The sequence below is a fragment of the Capricornis sumatraensis genome, chromosome 4 (genome assembly GCF_032405125.1).
Source record: "Capricornis sumatraensis isolate serow.1 chromosome 4, serow.2, whole genome shotgun sequence".
Classification (NCBI taxonomy): domain Eukaryota; kingdom Metazoa; phylum Chordata; class Mammalia; order Artiodactyla; family Bovidae; genus Capricornis; species Capricornis sumatraensis.
Genome location: NC_091072.1, coordinates 87,085,003 through 87,094,901, shown reverse-complemented (window position 1 = coordinate 87,094,901; position 9,899 = coordinate 87,085,003).

Here is a 9,899-nt window from a genome sequence, read left to right as displayed (position 1 = left end):
GAAACAATATCCTCTCAAAAGAGAGGCCCGGGAGGGACTACAGCCTTTAATAAATAAATTCCTTGCTTGTGGGCTATTGGTCCCCACCAGTTCACCATGTAACACCCCAATCCTCTCAGTAAAGAAAAAAGACAGAACCTGGCGAATGGTTCAAGATCTCCGGATCATAAATTAAGCTGTAGTCCCCTCCATCCCACAGTACCCAATCCCTATGTAATCTTGGGAGAAATCCCACCCAGTGCCAAGTGGTTTACAGTCTTGGATCTCAAAGATGCATTTTTTGCATACCACTGGCTAAAGAATCCCAATATCTTTTTGCCTTTGAGTGGGAGGCCCCAGGAGAAAAACACCAGCAGATAAGTATTATCTCAGGGGTTCAGAGATAGCCCCCTCTTGTTTGGACAGGCCCTTAGCTGGGATCTCTTAGATCTGGACCTGGGACCTAATGGGAAAATATTACAATACGTAGATGATCTACTAATCTGCTCTCCAGATGAGAAAAGTGCCCAAGAATATGCAATTCAGGTTCTAAACTTTTTGGCAGAAAGGGGATATAAAGTCTCCCGTGCTAAGGCACAGATGGTCGAGACAAAGGTCACTTACCTGGAAGTTCAGATTACACACGGGTCCAGGAGGCTGTCCTCTGATCAGGTACAAGGAATCCTCCAGTTGCCCTCCTCCATGACTCGAAAACAATTGTGAGCTTTCCTGGGGCTAACTGGATATTGTAGAATCTGGATACCCAACTACAGTCTAATTGCCCAGCCCTTATATGAAAGTTTAAAGGGACGAGATGATTCAATCCCACTGATGTGGGGAACTCCTCAAAAGAAGGCAGAGGCTACACTAAAACAGGCCTTAACTCAGGCACCTGCCTTGAGGTTGCCAAACCCAGAAAAAACATTCCAACTTTAAAAGATCAGGCATTTGTCCATAAAAGAGAGGGAATAGCCTTGGGAGTGTTAACTCAAAGGTTGAGATCTGAGCCCCAGTTTGTAGCTTACTTATCCAAAAAGCTTGATCCAACTACCGGAGGCTGGCCCCCCTGCCTTCGAAATCTTGCAGCTATTGCAATCATGATAGAAGATGCTTTAAAACTCTCCTTTGGGGGCAAACTAACTATTTTTACCAGCCACCAAATGAAACAACTCCTAAATGGGAGAGGCCATTTATGGATGTCTGATCAAAGAATCCTCAAATATCAAGTAATGCTGATGGAAAATCCAGGCCTCACTATATCCCCTTGTAAGGTTCTTAACCCAGCCACCCTCCTGCCTATCCCCGAGGGCTCTTTCCCCTTTCACTCTTGTCTAGAAACCTTGGACCACTGTCAGAAGATCCTCTGACCAATCCTGAGAAAATCTGGTACACTGATGGAAGCAGCTTTGTCTTGGATGGAAAAAGAAGAGCCGGGTATGCAGTAGTCTCCAATTTTGAGACCATAGAGGCTAAGCCTCTACCACCAGGTACTTCAGCCCAATTAGCTGAGCTCATAGCCCTGACTCGAGCTCTAGAGCTGGGAAAAGGAAAAAGAATAGCCATTTACACGGATTCCAAGTATGCCTTTCTGGTGCTACATGCACATATGGCTATTTGAAAAGAAAGGGGCCACTTGACTACCTCAAGGTCCCCAATCAAATATGGTGATCAGATTCTTTGACTCTTGGAGGCAGTCCACCAAGGTTTCAGTCTCCCACTGTAAAGGACACCAAAAAGGGAACACAGAAGTGGCAAGAGGGAACCAAGCAGCTGATCAGGCAGCTAGGAGAGCAGCATTACAGAACCATGACCTAATAGGGATTGCCACCTTAGTTCCACAGACTAATTTGCCAGAAACTCCTACATATACTGAAGGTGAAACTCTTAAAACTAAGAGCGAGGGCTTTCAAGATCATATGGGGTGGTTCCAAAAGAAGGAACTTCTTTTTCTGCCTGGGAACCTCCAATGGAAGTTGGGTAATTCCTTACATGCCACCACTCATTTAGAGTAAAAGGCCCTCCAAAGATTACTAGAAAGGTCCTTCAGAGGAACAGGCTTCCAAACAACTATAAGACAGGTGATCTCCTCTTGTCCCACTTGCCAATTAAACAACCTCCAAGGAGCTCGAAGACCCCAGCTGGCCCAGCCCATCCAAAGACATGGGACCTACCCAGGAGAGGACTGGCAGATGGACTTCACCCAGATGCCAGTTTCTCAAGTGTATAAATACCTATTAGTCATGATAGATACATTCATAGGATGGATTGAAGGCTTTCCCACCCGGACTGAGAAGGCTGAGGAGGTGGCAAAAAAAAACTGCTCCATGAAATCATTCCAAGATTTGGTCTGCTCAGGTCATTGCAAAGTGACAATAGGACATCATTTACTTCTAAGATCATCCAAGGGGTCTCGAAAGCATTGGGCATTACTTCATTGTGCCTGGAGGCCTCAATCTTCAGGAAAAGTAGCCCTAGCCCTAGCCCTAGCCCTAGGAGCCAATCAATTCTTAAAATCAGCGATAAAAAAGATAATCCAGGAGACCTCCCTGGGATGGAAGGAGGCTTTACCGATAGCTCTCCGCACCCGCATGGCCCCTGAGGAACAGCTTGGTCTTAGTCCTTATGAGATGCTATATGGGAGACCTTTTGTTTATGTCAATGACCTCTTCCTAGATCCAGAGGTTCAGACCCTCCGGTCTTATGCCATGACCATTGGGCAATTCCAACAGGATATACACTTGTGGGGTATAAACCAGGACCCAAAAGATTCTAAGGAGTCACCACTTTATGCTCCAGGGACTCAAGTCCTAATAAAAGTCTGGAAAAATGGGTCCCCAAAGGCTCAACTCCAGTCTGCATGGAAGGGCCCCTACCCTGTAATACTTTCTACCCCCACAGCAGTCAAGGTACCAGGACATGACTCCTGGATTCACTACTCATGAGTCAAGCTGTGGGAGAAAACAGAAGAGGACACTCAATAAACCTGTGAGCCCCTGGGAGATCTCAGATACCTATTCAGGACTACCAATGAGTATCATTCTAATGAACACCCCCCAAATCTGGTTTCTGGAGATAAGATTTCTCAGGATAACTCTAAAGAGCCAACACAGCTTGGCAGAGATTGTACTCCAAAACAGACAGGAGATAGATCTTCTGATCCCTGAGCAAGGAGGGACTTGAGCCATCCTGGTGATGTGAATTTAAAATTGACTAATGCCCCTACTAGTCCTTGTTATGCTATATTGATGACGCTTATGATTATTCCATCCACTGTCAATTGTCTAACCTGTTTTGTCTCTGCCCAGGTCAACCAGCTACAACATGCAGTGCCAGTTCAACAAAGATGTAAAACTACAGCCGGCCACGGAAAATATCACACACCCTTAGATGGACACCACTATAAGGACTCTGAAGACTGAGACTAACAAGAGGGGGAGGCCCAATACCCCTCACCATCCCAGTTCAGCAGGAAGTAGCCAGAAAGACCTTGATGCCCCTATTCCCAAAGAACTGGGCCTCTCATCTCTTGAGGGGGGAATGTTAGGTAGGTGGAACAGGGAAAAGGAGTCCAAAATGGAGGTGGCTAAAAGACAAGGAAGGAAAAAGCCCATGAAAATAGAACAAAAGAAGGTCCGAGGACCGGAGTGAGGACCTCAGGTAAAACAAACAACACTCCTGGCTGGCCCGATTTACATAGGATAGGCCCAGTGAGAGATAAACATATAAACAGAGGAGCCAGAGCCAGCTCTCTCTCTCTCTCTCCCGCGCGCTGGGGCACTCTTCTCCTTGTATCTTTGGATCGACGCGCCCTTATGCCTCGAAGATGGATTTTCCTGCTATCTTCTAAATAAAATAGAGCTGTAACACTGATTTGTCTAAGAGCTATAACATGGTCCATTCGAGACCTGAGAGCTATAACGCGGTCTATCCAAGACCTAAGAGCTGTGACACGCTGAGGGGGCTTTAATGTCCGTCACTCCAAATCTTTGTTGTGACGAGACAAAGAACCGAGGAACATACGCTCGCGTGACACCACCCATGTGCAGCCATGGGACCTAAGCCTGCCCAGACTCCAGGAATGGGAGAGCAGTCCAAGTCAAGGAGGTTGGAGATAAAATAGAGTAGGGACTGCTTTTCTGTCCTTAACATTATGCCGATGTTATGTTGGAGTATGACTGATCTGCAGTATTGTGCTAGCCACCCAATTCAGGTACCATGTTGTTGTAGCCACGCGTTCCGGGAAACAAACTCATTCAAAAGGACAATGCAGATAGTGGAGTACAGTTTATTATACCGGCAGGCCCAAGGCAGAGTCTCCTCTTAGCCAAGGACCCTGACCAGCATTTGTGAAAATCTTTTATACCCCATGTGTATGTGTCTGAACTCACCACTCCAAATTCCTTGAGACTTACATAAACCAAGGAAAATACAATCCCAACAACCCCATCATTCACGTGCTGTGTGCTCATGTGCCCATACAGTCAAACAATTAGCCAATAATCAAAAAACCTGAGGTTACACTCCGATAGATACAGAAAAGTTTATGGCCTTTCTGGAGGAAGGAGTGATTAGTGTATGTTTTATCTTAGGCGATGAGTAACCTAGATATGGTCTTCAAGATTGCCTGTCTGGAGGGGGTCTTATCCTTCTGTTGTTGTTTTCATAGGCACTAAACACAGAGTTCAGAGTCCATTGGAAAGGTGGCCGAGCATGATCAGCATGAACAGGCCTAAGATGGAGTCCAGGCCCTATGAATTCCTTCTTCAATTTATCCATGGGACAGCCTTTTTTTGGACTTTTTGCCATAGAAGGTTGAACAGAGTGCTAAGCATCAGGTCTTTGTGAATGATTTATCTCAGATGCACTTTTCTGTGTATACAGTGGAGAAAGGAACAAAATAATTATTGTAGATTATCTCTCAGAGATACAGATTTCTGTGTATAGATAGCAATACAGATTTTTGTGTATATGTAGAAGGAAGGAAGAAAGGAAGAGGATAATTCTTATGGGTTATCTGTTACAGATACAGGTTTCTATGTTTATGTTAGTCTGGAGATCCTAATTCATTCTAGGCCCTTCACTTTTTTGGGGGGAACCCTTTGTTTGACTTTGAATTTTCGGAATCGCTTTTTGGATTGTAAATTTGTTGCCTTGTATGTCTATTTTTACTTTGTCTGGAAGGTACCTCACATACTATAGTCGTCATCTGCCTGACTGACTATGCTTAGTGTATGATCCTTCAAGGTTCATCCCTGTGGCTACCAGTGTCATAATTCCCTAATTTCAGTGGCAGCTTTTTATGAGTGAGAAGTACCTCACTGTATACATGTACCACATCTAATTTGAGCTTTAATCTCTCGCTGGAGATTTTGCTGGTTGTGTGTCTTATATTGGATATAGTGCTGTAGTAGTGTGTTGCTTGGGGTTCATGTGCCTTCTCATTGATGGTTTTATATAGGCCCCAGTGTGGGAATGCAAATCCTAGGCTTTGTTCCCCTTGATAGTATTTTTTTTTCCCCACCCCCCAGGCATTCAGAGACTGTCCATCACACTGGCTGTTGCCATAGACACTGTAGAGATTCTTTTCCTCCAGGCCTTCTCTCACCTATATTGTTTGTAGACTTGTGAGTATGTCCATTGTGACTGGTGGGTTTTGATATCTCATTGTCATTTTGTTGACATTCCTACAGCAATTAGGAATGCTGAGCATCCTGTCCTGTGGTGAATGTTAGAGTTTTGTTTTGTTTTGTTTTCCTTAAAGGGTTTGAAGAAAACTTACCTTTGGCAATTGGCTTCCTGAAAGTCAGTTGTATTTGGAATATATTTCTGCAGTTCCCACCCCAGGACATTACCTGAGAATAGCTGTCATTAACAGAATTCTTTAGGTGACAATAGGAGAAGGAAATGGCAACCCACTCCAGTACTCTGAAAATCCCATGGCCAGAGGGGCCTTGTAGGCTACAGTCCACTGGGTTGCGAAGAGTCAGACAGGACTGAGAGACTTCACTTTCACTTTTCACTTTCATGCATTGGAGAAGGAAATGGCAACCCACTCCAGCGTTCTTGCCTGGAGAATCCCAGAGACAGAGGAGCCTGGTGGGCTGCCGTCTATGGGGTCGCACAGCGTCGGACACGACTGAAGCGACTTAGCAGCAGCAGCAGCCGCAGCAGAGGTGGCATGAGCCTTGGTGGTCATGTTGTTGTTACAGAGAATGTCCATGAGGGGCAACATCTTTATGCCCACCTCTTTTCTCAGGCAACCAGTTCAGTCGCTTAGTCCTGTCTGACTCTTTGCAATCCCATGGACTGCAGGACGCCAGGCCTCCTGTCCATCACCAACTCCCGGGGTTTACTCAAACTCATGTCCATTGAGTAGGTGATGCCATCCAACCATCTCATCCTCTGTCATCCCCTTCTCCTCACGCCTTCAATCTTTCCCAGCATCAGGGTCTTTTCCAGTGAGTCAGTTCTTCTCATCAGGTGGCCAAAGGATTGGAGTTTCAGCTTCGGCATCAGTCCTTCCAATGAATATTCAGGACTGATTCCTTTAGGATGGACTGGTTGGATCTCCTTGCAGTCCAAGGGACTCTCAAGCATCTTCTCCAACACCACAGTTCAAAAGCATCAATTCTTCAGCACTCAGCTTTCTTTATGGTCCAACCCTCATATCCATACATGACTACTGGAAAGATCATAGCTTTGACTAGATGAACGTTTGTTGGCAAAGTAATATCTCTGCTTTTTAATATACTGTCTAGGTTGGTCACATGGAGAAGGCAATGGCAGCCCAGTCCAGTACTCTTGCCTGAAGAATCCCATGGATGGAGGAGCCTGGTAGGCTACAGTCCCTGGGGTTGCTAGGAGTCGGACAGGACTGAGCGACTTCACTTTCACTTTTCACTTTCATGCATTGGAGAAGGAAATGGCAACCCACTCCAGTATTCTTGCCTGGAGAATCCCAGGGATGGGGGAGCCTGGTGGGCTGCCGTCTACGGGGTTGCACAGAGTCAGACACGACTGAAGTGACTTAGCAGCAGCAGGTTGGTCATAACTTTTCTTCCAAGGGGCAAGCGTCTTTTAATTTCATGGCTTTGTGATTTTGGAGCCCCCCAAATAAAGTCTGTCACTTAGGTTGCCCTAAGGCAACCAGAGCCTTAAGGCAAATATGCTTCCCATTGCTGTGAAATAGAGTGGAATGTGCTTTAGCAAACATTTAATGGCTTCAGTCTCACTAGTTTTCCCCCCTAAAGTGTCACGCAGACACCCTGTCCAGATTAATCCCTTCCAGATCCACTGCACCCTGATGAGTGTGCTTAGGTGCTAGGAGGCTGCACTCTCAGGTAAGAGGCTTGAGCTGGGGACCCCAGCACCAGTAGAGGTGGAAGCTAGAGAATCTTGCCTCCAAATTCCTCCAGGCTTTGATGCCACATGGGACTCTGGTTGCAACCAGAACATAACAGACAGTGGACCTTTAGAAAGGGTCAATGAAAGGCACTGTGCCAGGCTGTGTCAACCACACCCCAGTCCAGCAGTACTGGGAACCCACTCAGCTTCCAGGCGTGGGATAGAGTCTGAAGTCAGAAATTTCAGCAATAATAAAGTAGGCACTGCTTTTCTTTCCTTTAACATCATGCAGTATAGTTGAAACACAATGTAATGATTGTTGTCTGTGTACAGCCACCTAATTGGGGTGTTACATATCTATGGGGTATCTCTATTCTTTTTTTTTTGCCGTACATTTTCGATCAAAGTGCTGAGCATCTACTTTCTGTGTATATTAGGAAGTTCAGTTCAGTTCAGTTCAGTCCCTCAGTCATGTTTGATTTTTTGCAACCCCATGGACTGCAGCATTCCAGGCCTCCCTGTCCATTACCAACTCCCAGAGCATGCTCGATTTCATGTCCATCACCAATTGATGCTATCCAACCATCTCATCCTCTGTTGTCCCCTTCTCCTCCTGCCTTCAGTCTTTCTCAGCATCAGAGTCTTTTCCAATGAATTGGTTTTTCTCATCAGATGGCCAAACTATTGGAGTCTCAGTATATGAGGAAGGAAGGAGATAAACACTGTGGATTATCTATGTACATATAGCAAGCAGGCAGGCAGGAACAAATGAAGGAAGCAGATAATCCTTTGTTGTTGCTGTTAGTCACTCAGTCGCATCTGACCCTTTGTGACCCCATGGACTGCAGCATGCCAGCTTTCCCTGTCCTTCACCATACCAGAAACACTGATTTTTTTTCAAACAAAATACTAAAAAAAAAAAAAAAAGAATTTATTATCTTGGAAGAATAGAACAAGTCTCTTTGCAAACAATAGGCCAAACAACAACAAGATAGTAGAGTGCACTCATCTTTTCCTTCAAGAACTCTAAAATTGCAATGCACTGTTGAACAACTATCAACAGGAGAATGTTGGATCCCACCAAAAAAAAAGATACCCCACATCCAAGGGCAAAGGAGAAGCCCCACAAGATGGTCGGAGGGGTGAAATTGTATTTAGAATCAAATCCCATACCTGCCAGAGATGCTTATCTGAGGGCTATGTGTTCATGCTCATCAAGTAGTTAATTCCTCTATTTGGTGTGGGTTTTAGCATCTGTGAAGCAACTCAAGGAATGTGCCTCATATACAGTTACCTCTGTACTTCAGAGAGGAGCTATAGCAGAGGATTCAGAATGGGGTCTATCCTGGGAAGACCCCCTAGGCTCTTGCTTGGTTACACCAGGTGTCTGAGCTCAGCAACCAGGGAAGGTGGGGCTGCCTTCTGGGTGTGGGGAACAACAGGATTACAGTCTTCTGAGGGTCCTGTTAGCCCCCAAGGTGAGATGGGGAGGCAGTGGATGGACAGATGTTTCTGGCCTAGGAAAGGGATCCAGGCTGGAAATGTCACTGGAATCATCACTGGGAGGAAGACGAAAGGCCGGAGGGTGGGGGTGGGCGGGTGGGCAGGTGGGTTACAGCCAACCCCATGCAGGTGATGGTGGTCCTGTTGGAAGCTACTCAGAGCTGGAAGGACTAGCCCTCAGGAGCACAGCTTCATTCTCTTGTTCTTTTGTGAAACACTGTGTCAGGGTTTGAGACACCATCAGGAGACTTCTGAGCCCAGTGCTGTTGTGGCTTCATCAAAGGGGCTCAGGTCCTGCCCACATCCCCACTGGGGATGAAGCCCATCAGGGTAGCGGGGCCCACAGACTTCAGGGAAGCCCTGTGCTCAGGATTTATCTCCCTTCTTCCAACCAGCTGCTGGTCAGAGGCCCACATTCTCCAATACTGATTCCACCCCGAGGAGTCGTCCAGTATATAGATGGACCACTCAGACTTCATGTTCCTGTTGCTTGATGTTTTGGTGGACTCTACGTCTTGACTTTTGTAAATAGTGCTTCCCTGAAAATGGGTGCCTGTGTTATTTCAAATTGTGGTGTTCTCCAAATCTGAGCCCCGAAGTGGGGCTGCCAGATCTCACGGCTCCTCTGTGTTTGCTTTTTTCAGGAGCCTCCATGCTGTTTTCCATCTTGGCTGCACTCTTGGGCATCCCCACTCAGAGTGTAGGGGGATTCTATTTTCCCTACATCCTCTGCAGCATTTATTCTTTGGAGGTCTTTCTGAGATTGGCCATTCTGACAGGTGGAGGGGATTCCTCAGTGTAGATTTGATTTACATTGATTTAACAATGAGTGGGTCTTTCCTGGTGTGGCTCAGCAGTAAAGCATCTCCCTGCAGTGCAGGAGATGTGAGATGTATATTCGACCCCTGAGTTGAGAAGATCCCCTGGAGAAGGAAATTGCAACCCACTCCAGTATTCTTTCCTGGAAAATTCCATGGACAGAGGATTCTGGCAGGCTATAGACCATGGGGTTGCAGAGTCAGACATGACTGAGCAACTGAGCACAGTAATGAGTGAGGGAGGGTGTCCTTCCA